General features: G+C 35.4%; 1 pseudogene; it reads left to right on the forward strand.

The window, feature by feature from the left end:
• The window catches only part of LOC122469998, a 95,863-nt pseudogene that overhangs the window by 54,451 nt on the left and 23,797 nt on the right, over positions 1-17,615 (forward strand).

The following is a 17,615-nucleotide window of genomic DNA, read 5'->3' on the forward strand; positions in this document are numbered from 1 at the left end:
CAGAAAACAAACATTATGAGTCCCATGATTGTCCCAACTTACTAACCTGAGAATATTTCCAGGCCACAGTGCAGATACAGGAAAGTCAGCAGGATACCTGTGTTGAGCTGAGAGTTCAGGGTGACCAAAATGGCTAGAGCTGGCAGGACTGAGTACCAGTGAGCAGAGGGCTGCTCATAGAGCGTATTCAAGATATGTCCCCAATAATTATTCACCTGAGTACCGATAAGCAAACACACATAAAGAAACTACCTTAAGGCAGAAGGCAGTCCAAAAGGATTAAAGAGAACGGTACTGGTGCTTACATGTGATAGAGAAGAGTGCCTGATCCCATTAGCTACACTAGAAAAACTCATGACTTGCTGGACATCAGCTAGAATACTCAGAAGAATCTTGCCTCTGAAGTAGAAAATAGTCACACTCTGAGTCCTGGCCTGGTCCCATGTAAGAAATCTTAAAATCAAGAACTTAAGGGATAAAACTGTTCTAACTATCTAGATGCATACTACAACAAAGCTGAAAACTATTTATAGGAATACAAAAATACCCAGGATGAATGAGTTAAAATTAACAATGTCTGAAATTCAATAAAAAAAATTCAGGCTTGCATAAAGACAGCAAGTATGTCCCATAATAAGGAGTAGATTGATCAATCAAAACCATCTCATAACTGTCACAGCTATTAAAATTAGAACACTAACACATAAAGTTAGTCACTATAACTATATCCTCTATGTTCAAAAAGTTAAGTGGAGGCATGGAAGACTATAAAAGATCCAATTTGGAAATGAAAACCATAATGTCTGAGAGAAAAATATACTATATAGGATTAGTGAGATAGTAGAAATTAGAATATCAAGAAAAAAATCGGTGAATTTGGAAATAATAATGTAAACTATCTGAAATGCAACACAGAGGTAATATAAAATTTTTAAAATGAACAGAACATCAGTGAAGTGTGGGGCAAATTTATGTGACCTAAGATACATATAATTAGAATTCCTGAAAGAGAGGAGGGAGATGGGAATATAGAAAAGGTATTTGAAGAAATGATGGTTGAAAATCTTCCAAATATGATGAAAACTATAAAAACAAGACTTCAATGAACATCAATCACAAAAAATATGAGAAAATTTATACCACCACACATTATAATAAAATTTCTCAAAACCAGTGATAAAGAAAAAAAATCCTAAAATCACACAGAAAAAAAGACACATCAAACACAGAAGAGCAAACGTAAAAAATATCATATTTGTTGTTTGAAACAAAACAACAAGCAAGACAGCAGCAAATTCGTTAAGTATAAAAAGAAAAAAAAGTCAACTTAGAATTCTATGCTCAACAAAAACGATCTTAAAAAATTATAGTAAAACAAAGCCACTTCATATGTTTTTCAGACATAGAAGTCTGAAAAACAGTGTGAGTTGATAACCACAAACTCACACTACAGGAAATGTGAAAAAAAATTTCTTCAGGCAGAATAAAAATGATTCCATATGGAAATCCTAATATACAGCAAAAAGGAAAAAAGGAATGAAATATATTGGAAATGGTAACAGCATGAAAGATATATAATTTGTGCCTATTATTTTACTTTTTTAAAGTACTTACCATTGTATATAGCATGGATTATTACTCAGCCCTCAAAAAGAATGAAATCTTGCCATGCAGATGGAACTAGAGTGTATTATGCTAAGCAAAATAAGTCAGTCAGAGAAAGACAAATACCATATGATTTCACTCATATATGGAATTTAAGAAACAATACAGATGAACATAAGGAAAAGGGAAAAAAGAGGGAAACAAACTATAAGAGACTCTTAACAATAGAAAACAAACTAAGGGTTGGTGGAGGGGAGGTGGGTGGGGGGATGGGCTAAATGGGTGAACGGCATTGAGGAAGGCACTTGTTGGGATGAGCACTGGGTGTTATATGTAAATGATGAATCACTAAATTCTACTCCTGAAACCAATATTATACTATATGTTAACCGACTGAATTTAAAGAAAAGTTTGAAAACAATAAAAATAAATAAATAAAAGTAATGATCTGTTTAAACAAAATTAATGTTAATTTTTGTGGTGTTTATTATATATTTAATTCAAAACATATGATAACATCACGACAGGGATGGGAGAAATGCAAGTATACTACTGAGTTTTCATATTGTACATTCAATGCTATAATGCCACTTGAAGATATACTGTGATAACTTCAGACGTCAGATGTACACTATAAACCCTAATACAAATGCAAAAGTAACAAAGCAAAGAATTATAACTAACCAGACAACAAATGAGATAAAATAGAATCATAAAAAAATATTTAACCTAAAAGAAGAAAAAAGGGGAAGGAAATAAAGAATTGTTAGAACAAATAAAAAAAATCAAAAAGAAAGATAACCAATCTTATCAATAATTGTATTAATACACTGCCTAAGAATCCCTTTCAACTGCAGATATTTTCAAATTTGATAATAAAAGCAAGGCATTACTGTATGCTGTTTATGAGAAACATGCTTTAAATGTAAAAACATGGATTAACATTTAAAGAATGGAAAAGATATATCATGCTAATATTAATCCAAAGAAACTTGGCTATATAAATATCTAATAAATCAGAGTACAAAGCATAGAACATGGCCAGGGATAAAGAGGATCATTTCATAATGATAAAGAAGTCAATTTATTAAAAGAATGTAACAATCCTCAAAGTTTATGAACCTAAAAACTTAGATACAAAGTGTTCATAACAACTTTGTAGAAAAAATATTTTTAAAACTTCTAGCCTACAAGAAAATTAATTATCAAACTATATAATGGAGTCATATGAATACTGAGAAAAATCTAAACCTATCACAAAATGGGAGAAGCCTATTAGCAAGAAATTAGCAGAAAGAAGATATCCAAATAGCCAATAAGTAAATTCTCTCATTCTCTCTAGTAACCAGCAAAGATAAATGACATTGTCTCTAGTAATCAGCAAAGGTAAAACAAAAGTAAGATAGTATTGGGGCGCCTGGGTGGCTCAGTCGGCTGAGCATATGACTCTTGATTTTGGCTCAGGCCGTGATCTTGCGGTTTTGTGAGTTCGAGCCCCACATCGAGCTCTGCACTCGCATGGAGCCTGCTTAGAATTCTCTTTCTCTCCCTCTCTCTCTCTGTGCCCCTACCCTGCTCACATTCTCTCTGTCTCTCTCAAAATAAATACAAAAAGTTTAAAAGTGAGATAGTATTTCACAATCATCTGTTAACAATGACAACAAAAAAGTCACATAAAACCAAGTACTGGTGAAGATATGGGGTAATTCGAATTCTCAAGCACTTGTTATGAAGTACAAATAAGTAAAACTTTGGAGAGTATGTTTTTCAGCTAGCCTAACTGAAAATGTACAAAACTTGACCAAGCAATGCCATAATCCCACATGTGCATGGAAAGGATGTTACATAAGCGTAAATTGCAACATTATATATATATAAAAAGTTTAAAATGCACACAACCTAAATCTACTATGAGGATACTGTAGAAAAATAGTCTTATTTGTATACTATAGTATATCTATATAATGTAATATTAGATGAGCCCAAATACCATACATTCTATTAACCATGCCACCCACTATTTTGAAAGATTATTTAAATGCTTTGACATTCCATCATTTTCTGGTTTCTAACTGTGGATGAAATTTGTCAACCCTTTTTCTCTTTTTGTTTTAAATTTTTTTCACATTTATTTTTTAGAGACAGAAAGAGACAAAGCACAGGCAGGGAAGGGGCAGAGAGAGAGAGGGAGACACAGAATTCAAAGCAGGCTCCAGGCTCTGAGCTGTCAGCACAGAGCCCTATGCAGGGCTCGAACCCATGAACCATGAGATCATGACCTGAGCTGAAGTCAGATATTTAACCAACCGAGCCACCCAGATGCCCCAAGCCTTTTTCTTTTTAACATATTCTAATTTTTTAAGACTAGAGATCTACTAGTGTAAGTTGTTGCAAGTCATTGTTATTCCATCCACAGCATGATAGGTTAGGCCAAGTAATTCAGATTATTACATTTTATGGAACAAATGAAAAAAAAATTAAGGATAATCAATTTTTAAGTCAGTGGACGTTTCAGTGTAAATAGGAAATATTGCGTATCTAATGTACGTGTATCCTAATGTAACTCTAAATCATGACACTTAAACATAATTGTGACTTTTAAAATAGCACAGCCAAAGGGCGCCTGAGTGGCTCAGTCAGTTAAGCACCTGACTTTGGCTCAGTTCGTGATCTCACTGTGAGTTTGAACCCTGTGTCCAGCTCTGTGCTGGCACCTCAGAGCCTAGAGCCCGCTTCAGATTCTGTGTCTCCCTCTCTCTGTGCCTCTCCCCTGCTCAGACTCTGTGTCTCTGACTCTTTCAAAAATAAATAAACATTAAATAAATTTCTTTTTTTTTTAATTTTTTTTTCAACGTTTTTTATTTATTTTTGGGACAGAGAGAGACAGAGCATGAACGGGGAGGGGCAGAGAGAGAGGGAGACACAGAATCGGAAACAGGCTTCAGGCTCTGAGCCATCAGCCCAGAGCCTGACGCGGGGCTCGAACTCACTGACTGAAGTCGGACGCTTAACCGACTGCGCCACCCAGGCGCCCCTAAATAAATTTCTTAATAGCACAGTTGAGGTGATACATTATTTAGAATCTCTAATTTCAATTATATGAGAATACAGGCATGATGTACTTCCAAAATATTATACTGATTATAGTCCCTGTTTTTATTCATATGTGATTAACCAGCCAATAATGAAAAGAAATTTCTCTATTACTATAAATATGATGATTATACTAATCTAATTTATTTTGTCATGAGATCTCTCCTTTGCTTTCTTAGGCATTAATATATACTGCTTGAATTACTGAGAGTGGATTTTCTATTATTATTGTGCAAAAACTAATAAAGACATTAAAAAGACAAAAGACTTAAGAGCATCTACTGCCAACTCATGATTACTCATGAAATTTATTGTCAATGTGGGAACAATGTTTTAAAGCTTTAAAAGTCAATAAAATTATAAAAATTTTAAAATATAAATCTTTGGTTTTCATAGGAGAATACAATTACTCATTATCTATGCCCCTAGTGGCAGTTAAAGATTTAATTGAATATTTTTATCATCAAAAATCTTAGCAAAGAAGTATAATAAGACACATAGATTCTACTTGCTGTTAAAGTAAAAATAAGGGGCGCGTAGGTGGCTCAGTCAGTTAAGCGGCCCACTTCAGCTCAGGTCATGATCTCGTGGTTCATTGGCTCAAGCCCCATGTCGAGCTCTGTGCTGACAGCTCAGAGCCCGGACCCTGCTTCAGATTCTGTGTCTCCCTCTCTCTCTGCCCCTCTCCCACTCACATTCTGTCCCTCTCTCTCTCTCTCAAAAATAAATAAACATTAAAAAATTTTTAAGTAAAAATAAAAGACATAATGACCTATTTTATACAAAGACAATTTGGGCAGGGGCATGCCGTCATGAAAGTACCACCCACCTCTGTTTGCCACCACCAAATTCATTGGACGAATGTCTGTCTCTGTGCTTGAACAAGTTTCTTCCACTAGAGTAGGTGTAAAACCTGACCATGATCTATGTGGAATTTAGAGATAAATTTAATTTAAGCATCCATATAGGGAACTTGACTAAATAAATAAACTTTTTGTAAAAATGTAAAGTTGAACATGCTATTTATTAAAAGCATAAAAGAGATTGGCAGTCATAGGTCACTTACATCTCATCTTTATGAGAGAAAAGTTGAGTTTCCACATATAATTGCTATATTCAAGTCCTAGAGTTTAATTACAATGTATTCTTCTAAACGTTGTTTCTTATTGCAAAGACAGTCACATTCTCTGACTGAATGCTTTGCTAAATCAGGCAGCTCTTGTGGAATCTGGTTGCTATGAAAAATTCTAAACACCCCTTGTTTTATTGGACAGAGTTGCATTCATCAGGGAATGAGTCATTAAGATATGTATATCCACCTCAGCTGTGTTATCACTGAAAGGGCCAAAAGCTAAAGGCAAAAACCAAACCCTTCCAATATTTCAAAAGTGGACATGTGTCTTTTTGTAGTCAAAATCTGCATAATTGACTATACCTACAAAGCGAATTTTCATTAGCAATTTTAAAAGCAATTATTCCCTCCCATGATTTTTTAAATTTTCATTACATTCATATAAAAGATTATGTAGGGAACACATTAATATTTTCAGAGTTCTTTACTGATTTTTTATCATGTCATTTTCTTTTGCCTTAGAGAGTATGAATCGTACTTAAATTCTGAAATCTGTTGCAGCTTCTAATATTTCTCCTACTTGAGCCTAAATTGAAGAACTGTTTAAAATTGTCAAAATAATGATACATCCACATACAATGTTGAAAAAGAGATAATAAAAATATAAGTGTAAACCCATCAAAACTATGTTTTGACTTATAGAATGATAGTCAAGGCATGAAAATTTAAATACCCTTCCATCTAAGCAATTGGTATATTCCAAATACTTGAACATGCTACAGTTAACCTTCCGTAAAAAGAATATGAGAAAAAATAACCCAAAACTTATTTCAAAACATGGTGAAATATATGAGAATGTCCTTTGTGCAACATTTTATTAATTTTGTGCTATCTTTAGATTCCCAACTTCTTGCTCTACATTACATTTTCCACTTTGCTATATAATACAGTTCAGAAATGGTGCAAATTCTAACAAATGTACTTAGGAACTTTTGTAATATTTTCTCCAGGCCCTGTCAATATATGAGAACTATTTATCAAAAAACAGCTAATGATGTCCAAATTACTAGAATGAACCTTACATAAGGCAGCTCTTAACATGGCAAATGGGATCCATTCTCAAAAAAACACTCCACACCATCTTAGACGCTATGTCCCCACCTTCCAGTCTTCTGGCCATCACCTCTTCCCTGTGCCGCTGTCACTTCCCCTTGACTGCTTCCACAGAGGTATTTCTTCTGTGTGTCTTTCCTTTACATTTTCCGCTTTACAAAACTGCTAGGAAGATATTTGAGCCAAGATGTGCTGCCCTTGAAGAATTGTGTTTTTTATTTTATTCAATTCTCTCTCTGTCTACCTTCTTTTCAATAAGGTACTGCTGTTAGAACTACTCTGACTGATCATGTCTTATCCATCTCCTTTCCTTGGCAGAAATTCTTTCTCGTGGTTCCAACTTTTATGATTGCCCCTCTAAAAACATGGCTAACTGAATGGGTAGGAAGTGGAAGATGGATAGTAAGCTGGTGCCCTCCACCCTGTTCTCCTGCAAATTTCTACTTCTATGTCTATTTCTACTTTTACAGTTACTTTAACTGAGATGAATGTTACTTTAAATTTTCTTATAAGAAATGGGTATATACAATGGAATATTACTCAGCGATCAAAAAGAATGAAATCTTGCCATTTGCAACATGAATGGAACTGGAGTGAATTATGCTAAGTGAAATAAGTCAGTCAGAGAAAGACAAGTATCATATGATTTCACTCATATGTAGATTTAAGATACAAAACAGATGAACATAAGGAAGGAAAACAAAAATAATATCAAAACAGAGAGGTAGACAAACCGTAAGAGACTCTTAAATACAGAGAACAAACTGAGGGTTGCTTGTGGGGTATTGGGTGGGGGGGAAGGGCTGAGGGCATGAGAGGCATTAAGGAGGACAGTTGTTGGGATGAGCACTGGGTGTTATATTTAAGTGATGAATCATTAAATTCTATTCCTAAAATTATTATTACATTAAATGTTAACTCACTTGGATTTAAATTTAAAAAAATAAATAAAATTTAAAAAAAGAAATGATTACTTCAATAAATAAATAAATAAATAAATAAGCAATGGGTAAAAAAATCCACAGTATTGTTTAATTTTCTACAATACCATTTCTCCTTTGTAATCATTATTTTCCTGTTTCTATATCTTTCCTCCTATTTTCTGATATTCAGCAGGAGATTTAAGGGATTAGGCTACCTTTTAACCTCAGTTATCCTTCTGAAACTTTCTAACAATTTTTATGTGGAACTAGCCCATCCAGACAATGTGTACATTATTTATCTTGTTCATGCCTTTAATACCTTGACTGGATAGTGATACTTGGAAGAAAAAAAAATAATAGGTTTTGTTCCATTACACTTTATTGTATCTATACACTTTATCAGCTATATGACAGATTAAAACAGCCTTTCTGGATTTCTCTAGGAACTTAAATCCATTAATGATACAATGCTTGATTAGAATACAAATTGACAAACTGGGAGTTGAAATTTTTAGTAGGAGATTTTAAACCAACCGTTAATTAATAGTCTTATCAACTTTCTATTTTAAAGACAACAAAAGATCTGGGTTTTTTTAGTATTAAAAGAGTATCTTACATTCATTCCCTAAGTAGGAGCCTATTGACACAAAGAAGCTCATAACATGGTGATGATGGGTTTTATTCTTTCTTTGAAAGTCATGGTTTTCTGTCTGTGTACAACTTATTGCTAGGAAGTTTCTTAGAATCTAACCCTATAGCACTGTAGCTGCTGAACTAGTATTATGATCCAAAAATAATACCTGAGAATTACTTATCCTTGAACAGCAAAAGCTTACTTTATCACCTGCTTTACGAAAAGGAAGAAAGGCACAAAGGATTGGTGAAGTCACTAGACTATAATGACCTGCTTTAAATTTTCTATGATCTGGCTTAGTTTATGGATTCTATGATTTAATTCTTCATTAAAGGGAAACAAAACTGAGCTTTAGCCACATACCAGGAAGGACTCAGGGAAAGTTGAGTTGATTTGCCCGAGAGCTTTGGCAGAATCATGAGGAGCTAAGAAATGTAACTTAATTATGCATGAGTAAGGAAGAGCCAGAATTCACAGTAAAATCACGCGTCAGTGATTTAGCTCTGGCTGAAAGTTTCAGGGTCTTGGAAATGATAACTTTATGTAGGCATTTCTTTCCTCAGGACTTTTCTTTCAAGTTTTTATAGATTTGAAAAAAGTTATTCAGCTGCTAAAGTACTATTCACATTTAGATAAGAAGGATCTTAATATAACTACTGATATGGAACTATCTTCTTCACCTTAGCAGTGAAATCTCCTCATGGAAGAATCCACTGTGTTGGGGGCTGAGGAGAGTGGGGCGGTTATTTTGGTAGGCATACACAAAGACTGTGTTTCCATTTCCTGGCCCTGGGGTAATCTTTGATAAACCTGAAAGAAAGCCTTTTCTTTGTTCCAGAAGGGCAGATGTTCACAGGAAGTACAAAAGGGATGGAAGGAAGGGGGCCTTTGAGGGAACTTAGGATTGTATGTTTTGTGTGACCTAAATTCTTATCCTTTGTCTCCGGATAATTCTTTAGTAAAATCTACATCATTCACTAGCATGTTGCAAAATCAGTTTTTTTTTAATGTTACAAAAATGTTGTTTCAGTGTTGGCACAGAGGGGAAATAGAGGCTGCCTCCAGGACAGCCAACCACAACTGGATTAAATGTAGCATGAAATAAAGAGGTTGTTAAAAAGCAGCAAAGATAAATCTTAAGTCTCAAACTTGTTTGCCTGGATTTGTGGGAAAGCTGATAGCTGGAATGCTCTCTCAGCTTGGACAATAAGAATATTAAGAGCTCCTCTTATGGGTGCCTGGGTGGCTCAGTCAGTTCAGCATCCAACTTCAACTCGGTCATGATCTCATGGTTCCTGAGTTCGAGCCCGCATCAGCTGACTGCTGTTGGTGCGGAACCCATTTCAGATTCTCTGTCCCCCACCCCTCTCTCTCTCTCTCTGCCCACCCCCCCTCAAAAATAAATAAACATTAAAAAAAAGAGCTCTTCAGGGTGCCTGGGTGGCTCAGTCAGTTGAACTTCCGACTTCGGCTCAGGTTGTGATCTCACTGCTCATGAGTTCCAGTCCCGCGTCGGGCTCTGTGCTGACAACTCGGAGCCTGGAGCCTGCTTTGGATACTGTGTCTCCCTCTCTATGCCCCTAACCCACTCGTGTCCTGCCTCTGTCTCTCTCCAAAATGAATAAACATAGAAAGAAAGAAAGAAAGAAAGAAAGAAAGAAAGAAAGAAAGAAAGAAAGACCAAAACTGCAAAAAAACACTCCTGAGAAGGTTGCAGATACATCAAAAAACGTCAGGATGATGGTGATCGAGATGGTCTTCAAGGTCTTCAAAGTCAGATTTCTTTCTGACTATAACCCCTGACCTCCCTTTTCTTAGAGCATTTACTTTAGAAAACTTACTGTTGTAACTTCTCTCTCTGCCTCTTTGAAATATATGTAAATCTTCTCCCCATCTCTTGCAAGTTTTACAACTCAGGAAACATCTTTCTCAAAGACCTGAAAACCATCTCCTTAAATCATAAACATTATGAAAGGACTTAACACCCTCCCAGTCTCTGTGGGAGGTCAGAAGCCTACCTTGGATGAGAGTCAGTTAGCAAACACAGATGACCTAGTCATAAACACATTTACAAACTCAGGGAAAACTCAGTGCGTTCCACTTATACCATTGATCAACTTCCCCACAATGTATTCCACTTCTTTTCCACTAACTCATTTCAGCACTTAAAGAAACACTCCACCCTTTGTTTCAGCAGAATTGACTATTCAGACTTGGTCTGTGTTCTCTCCCCTCTTGCTGGCAATAATACTGGAATAACATCAACTTCTGCATACTCCTCTTTTCTGGTGCAATGTTTTCTTTAACAATGGGTAATTAGCTCTGGAAAGATACCAAACACTGAAGAGAAATGTGCTGAGAAAAAAAGAAGTGAGAAAATAACCAGCTATTTATAAGCAAGCCTCCTTGTTTTTAAATACTTGCTATAAGGCAATGTTATATTACATAACATCTTTAGAGATTATGTTCAAATACATTTAGAGATCTAATTCTATAGAAAGAAAATAGATGTATTTCTGACCCACCAACTTCAGAAAAGTTTAGTTCCTATCCTAACATAGCCCCCTGGGTAACACACCTGAATTGTAAGCCTGAGCTTCCAGGAAACACATTTAAAAAAATAAAGAAATAAATAAAACCATATCTAAGGACATTTAATATAGCTCAAGTCTTAGAAATCATCATTTTAAACAGTGGATCTGAGTATTAAAGTTAATGATGCAGGTGAAATTTTTGGCACAGTGCTTGGCATCTAAAAGATGGTGAGAATGTAGGCAGTCATCCATCACCTATGAACCTCAGTTTCTTCATCTGTTAAAAGGGGATAGTAATAATGGCTATTTCATAAGGTGATTATGAGGAATAAAGGAGATAGTGTGAATAAAGTACTTAGCAGATTGTTAGGCACATACTAAGGGTTACCAAATTTTTCTTTGAGTTGCTATTATTAATAGGACCCTTGGATCAAAAGGAAACCAAGTCCATAACACCCACATAGACTTAGAGATTGCTACTCTAAGCTACTTCTTGTATGAAGCAGCTCTGTTACTGGATTTGTTTTCTAACCTTATCCACCAGAGTCCATTGATACTTTCAAAAATCCTTTTATGACCCTGAGGTTCTAGGAGAGACCAAGCTACAATGTTCTTCATTCACAACTTTCTCAAAGGAAATCACAGAGCGAGGTTTACTGGGGTAAAGAAAACATATTCTAAGCCTTGGAAAGTCCATAGTGTGCAATATGTGTTTGCCAACAGCTCCTTTCAGGAGCCTACCCAGGTAGACCAAAGTCTATCCACCCAACAACCTTCTTCAAGCCCTCCCTCATCACACTTCCTCAAATACTGAGACTCTTGGAAAATCATGCAAAACCAAAGAGCCTTTTATGAGAACTTCTCCAACTATTTCCTCTTAGAGGATAAGGGATATTCAATCACTTACTCTAAAGTTCTTCCACTTTCCTTAGGCCTCACCTGTACTTAGGGATGGAGTCTTACTAAGAAGAATAACTTCATTTTTCTTTACCATCGCCTTAATATTTATTTCTTTCTTAAATATTTATTTATTTTGAGAGACAGAGAGAACACAAGCAGAGGCAGGGCAGAGAGAGGGAGAGAGAGAGAATCTCAAGCAGGCTCCATGCTATCCGTGCAGAGCCCAACGGGGAACCTCAATTTCACAAAGTGAGATTATGACCTGAGCTGAAATCAAGAATTGGGCGTTTAACTGACTGAGCCACCCAGGTGCCCCTGCCTTAACATTTCTGATGAAGGATTATTGGCTGCATGAAATTTTTCACCTATTTCTTTGATTCAGGGATTCCTCATATACACCTAGAAATATGTCTATTTCATCTAGCACAGTGTTGCTTAAGCAGTGTAGGGGGTGACAGGATGGGTAGGCAGCTCCTTCTGAGCACTACAGAGTCTCCCAGAATGCTACCATGATGACAGTGTCCCTTTGATGACTTCTATGGTTTTAGCCACTTACAGTGCTCTGACAGCAGCATGTGGTAAAGTGGGGGAAAGGAATGCTTGGTTTCTACTTTCCCATAATGGTTTATTAATGGGCCCTCATGGTTGTATTTCTTCTGCTCCCACAGTACTGGTCATAGGCCAATAATTCAATAATACCAAAAAGGATGTACTTGAAATATCTATTCTTTTCAGAAATTCATGTTTAGTATTTATGGCTTATTCTTCCCTCTGGTTGAATGAATTTTCCTCAGAGGCTCCTCATTCCTCATGTAGCTAGAACACTGGCAACAAATCAGGATTCCGGTCTCGTCCATTTTGCTAGACATACCCAGGCCCATCGGATTTTCACTTGGTCTCCAGAGGGGTGTCTGATACTTCAAAACTAAAATATATGGAATTTTTACCTGCTACATTTAAATGTAAAGTATTGGTCACCTTATTTTCAAACTATCTTTCATTATATCATTTCACGTTTTAATTTAAATTATCTAAACCTAATAGATTTCATCACTTAACCAATTTTTCTTATCAATCACTTTCTTACATTCTCTACTCAATTACAGCTCAACTTGATTGTTTTAATTTCAACTTTAAAAATATGTTTTATAGGGGTGTCTGGGTGACTCAGTTGGTTGAGCATCCCACTTTTGATTTCAGCTCAGGTCATAATCCCACAGTTCATGAGATGGAGCCCTGAGTTAGGCTCTGTGCTATCAGCAGGGAGTCTGCTTGGGCTTCTCTCTCTCTCCCTGACTCCCTGCCCCTCCCCCACTCTCTGAATAAACATTTTTTAATAAAATAAAATGATAAAAATACATATATACTTTTGACTTCAACCCAGACACAAAAATGATAATATTAAAACTCATGTATGTGCTAATAATATTGTGCTAGTAATAAAGATGCACTCTCTAAAAACAAAAAATATATATTGCTAAAGCCCTCTTTTAAGATATGTTTTGTTCTTTTTTTCCTATGGGGTACTGTATAAGAACTTAAATATATTTGCTGTTAGCAAATACTTCTTTATATTTAATCATACTGATATTTGACCAGATTACTCTTCGTGTAAATATGCATAAGTGACTGCACTCTCAGATATTATATTTGTGCCAGACAACCAGAAAAAAATTGAGGCAGAAATAATTTATAGTTTTCAAAAATAGTTTATTACATAAACATATCTTGAAAATATGCTTATTTGCTTCTCTCTCGGACAGTGTTTATTCGGCATCTCCAGGGCAGGGGTTCTAATCTGCTTGGTGTATCTAAGCATGTGTCCAATGCTCAAGAAAATACACTCTCTAGAAGGTGGAAAAGTCCTCCTTTATTGTATCAGAAAATGTTAGCATCTTCCAATATGTGGTTAGAAATGAAATTGGTATTTTATATGATATTTTCAAGTTTTATGGAGAAGAAGGGTTTTAAGAATCAATTAATGCTGCATCCTCAAATACATCTTATCACTTTGCTTCTCTATCAGGTAAAATCAAGTGTTTGGATTAAAAATAAATACAAAATAAATAAAAGGAAAACCTCTAAAGAATAATACCGTTTAGTAGTTCTAAATCAAATCTATTTTGTCACCAAGGAGATAACATGCTTTCAACTTGTTTTTCATACCAGATGTCCATTAGGCCCATTTCCAATTTTACATAAATCTGAGACATCAATGGATCCTAATTAATCTGATTCCACACACAAAGGTGAGCATCCATGTCACAAAAATTGAAGGAACTCAACAAATAAAACCGAAGTGTAAATACTTAAAATGACATGAAGGAAAAGAAGTGCTGAAATTAAAGAAGCAAATCCTGCAATATTATCCTAAATCCAAAATCAGCAAAGCATGAAATCCTAGGTCTTGGAAGGATTTTGAAAATGTATTTAACCCAGCAACATTCCTTGAGCTCCATTCAGACCTACTTTTGCTCTCTGGTTTACACTGTGCTAATCACATAATTTCATTTTATCTTTGCAGTAACCCATGGAAGAAGATATTATAATTACTTAGCAAGTTGGTACAGCAAGGCTGGAACATAACTGCAACCTTCAGTATCATCTTCTGCATTCTTTCCATTATATAACATAAGCAACCATTTATCCTGTCTTTATTCGGCTCCAGTGACCACACTTTAATTATCAAGAATTATTATGCACCATCTGTTATAATAAATATGTACAGATTTAGTCATGGAGGAAAGGTAACCCAGCCTAAGGGGTTTTGCGCAAGCTTGACTGTTGAAATAGGACCTGAATTCACTGAAGAATAAATAAAATATGATTAAAGGGGAAAAGAGTCTAATGAAGTTTGGGACTGGAAACTTGGAATCAAAATCAGAAATTTCTGCTAGTAGCCTTTCGTCCCTACTCTGCTACTATTAATTTGGGCTATACTTATGTAAAGGCAAATGCAAATTAAAAATAAAAGGCTTTATTCTCCCTGATAAAAATAAGGAAAGAGATTCCTCCCCTCCCATATCATACCACTTATTTTAGAAAACTTATAATAAGTTCTTACTCTGTCTCTTTGAAAAATTTGTAAATCCTTTTAAAAGTTAAATTAGGCTTTTGCCACCTTAAGGACCCAAAAATGTCTTTTTCAAGGACCTGGGAAATATCCCATTAAAAAGTAAACACCAAGAAAAATAGCACTGTAGTCTCCCAGTTTCTGTGGAAGGGCATTTATTTTAATAGTTACATACTTATTTTACTTTTCCATTAGAGCAATGATAATTACTACCTCAAAACTATGATTTTATGGGCATTTGTCCTTGATTTGAGAGTTCCCCTAACTTGAGGCTAAAACAATATAGTGAGCTGGTTTAAGGTAAATTTAAAGAAAAATACAGCTATCTTTCAATGGGACCAAAAGATTTGCAATTTGGTAAACTATGGTCAATAAATTTGAAATCACACTTGTATGTTCCTCAAAACCCTAATTAATACATTTAGAGAAAAAAGGGGAGCCTGGGTGGCTCAGTTAAGTGTATGACTTAGGCTCAGGTCATGATATCAGGGTTGGTGAGTTTGAACCCCGCATTGGGCTCTGTGCTGATATTTCAGAGCCTGAAGCCTGCTTGGGTTTCTGTGTCTCCTTCTCACTCTGCCCCTCCCCGTTCGGCTCTGTCTCTTGCTCTCTCTAAAAAATGAATAAATATTTAAAAAATTAAATATATAGAGAGAGAGAGGAAAAAAAAGACGAAAGAGGAGAAATAAAATATTCTTGTAACCATTGTATAGAATCTATTATTTTTAAATTTAGGTTAGACTTGTTTCCAAATATTTAAATTACTAAACACAAAACCTAATTAAATATTATTATATGAGAGAGCTGTTTTGATTCTACCTAAAAGTCACCATAATTCATAGAAAGCTGGTGTATACAAGACGGTGTACAGGTCTTTTATTGAGCACAAAACAGTAGGTCTTGTTATTTTTACAATTGTTTAATATTCATTCATTAATTCATCCATTAATTAATCAACAAATATTCATTTTTTAAAAACTTCTCTTACACACATATAAATGTATGCAAGTCACAAGTTTTACAGCTCACTGAATTATCACAAAATAAACACACCATGGTAGCCAACGTCCAGACCAAGTACCTTTGAAGTTCACTACCTCTCCTTCCCAAAGTCATCACTGTCCTAATTTCTGATCCCAGAAGTTACTGTTTCTTGATTTTTGAGTTTTACATAAAGGGAATCACAATATGTAATTATTTTGTGTCACGCTCGCTTTATGGTAATCCATTGTTTGAATACACCACAATTACTCCATCCAATCTACTGTTTTTGGAATTTGGGATGTGTCCAGTTTGAGACGATTATGAAGAATCTTCTTCAGACATTCTTGTATATGTCTTCCGGCGCACACATGTATACACTTTGGGGGGCACCCCTAGTTGTGGAACCGTTGGGTTTGCCAGCGTCAGCTGTAGAGAAAATGCAGGCAGCGTTCCGAAACGGTCACACGTTCACACTCCCACCGGAGCTTCCAAAAGCTGCTCCAGATCCCGGCCAGCTCTGCAGTTTTTACTGCTCTGGCAGTGCTCGGTGCCACCTCCTGATGCTTCCGGTAAGGTTTTCCCTGATGAGGAGGTGGAACACCTGTCCATCTGTCAGTGGCCTTTCTGGTACCCTCGTTTGTAAAGTGTTTTCTAGCCTTTTGCCCATTTTTTTAAATTGGGTTGCTATTTTATTTTATTTTATTTTATTTTATTTTATTTTATTTTATTTTATTATTTTTTTACTGATTTGTAGTCATTCTTTATATGCTTTATATGTCTGGATGCGAGTCCTTTGACAGTTACATGTGTTGCCAGTTACATGTGCCTCTCGCAATCTGGGTCTGGTCTTTTCATTGCCTAAATGTGTATTTTGACGAACAGAGCTTTTAATTTTAACGTTGTCCACCTTATCAACCTTTTTTATGGCTGACGCTTTTTCTATTCTGTTTAAGAAACCTTCTTTGGGGAACCTGCATGGTTCAATCTTAAGGGTAAGTATTTGACTTTTGATTTCGGCTCAGATCATAATCACACCATTCCTGAGTTGGAGCCCCCACATGGGGCTTTGTGCTGACAGTGCAGAGCCTGCTTGAGATTCTCACTCTCCCCTCTCTCTCTTTCCCTACCCAACTTGCTCTGTCTCTTAAAATAAGTAAATGGACTTAAAAAATAAAATAAGAAAAGAAAGGAAAGGAAAGGAAAGGAAAATAAATCTACCTTAAAATTTTAACCCCCTTCCCCTATTTTACCCATCTCCCCCACCTCTTCCTCTCTGACAATCACCAAATTATCCTCTGTATTTATGAGTCTGTTTTGTTTCAATGAACAAATATTCTTATGTAGTTATTATAAGCCAGCCACCGATCTAGTGCTAGGAATATAATGATGAATGAGAAAGACATAGAATCTGCCCACATTCTAGTATGGAAGGCATGAAATAAATAACTGAATGTCTACTTTGTTATAAAATACTACTGGGTTTTGAATTATCTATAGATTTTATACTTATATTCATTCTATTCTTCTCATTGGAATGGTTATCATGTTAGTAAATTTTTTTCATAAATGTTTTGATGTAGATAATGCATTTTTGGTCAATAAGGTCAATCTGAAAGAATCAAACATGTGGGCATGAACTGTTTTTTAATATATATATTTGTAAAATATAACAGTTAATGTGGGT

Source organism: Prionailurus bengalensis, chromosome D3, assembly GCF_016509475.1.
Source record: "Prionailurus bengalensis isolate Pbe53 chromosome D3, Fcat_Pben_1.1_paternal_pri, whole genome shotgun sequence".
NCBI lineage: Eukaryota > Metazoa > Chordata > Mammalia > Carnivora > Felidae > Prionailurus > Prionailurus bengalensis.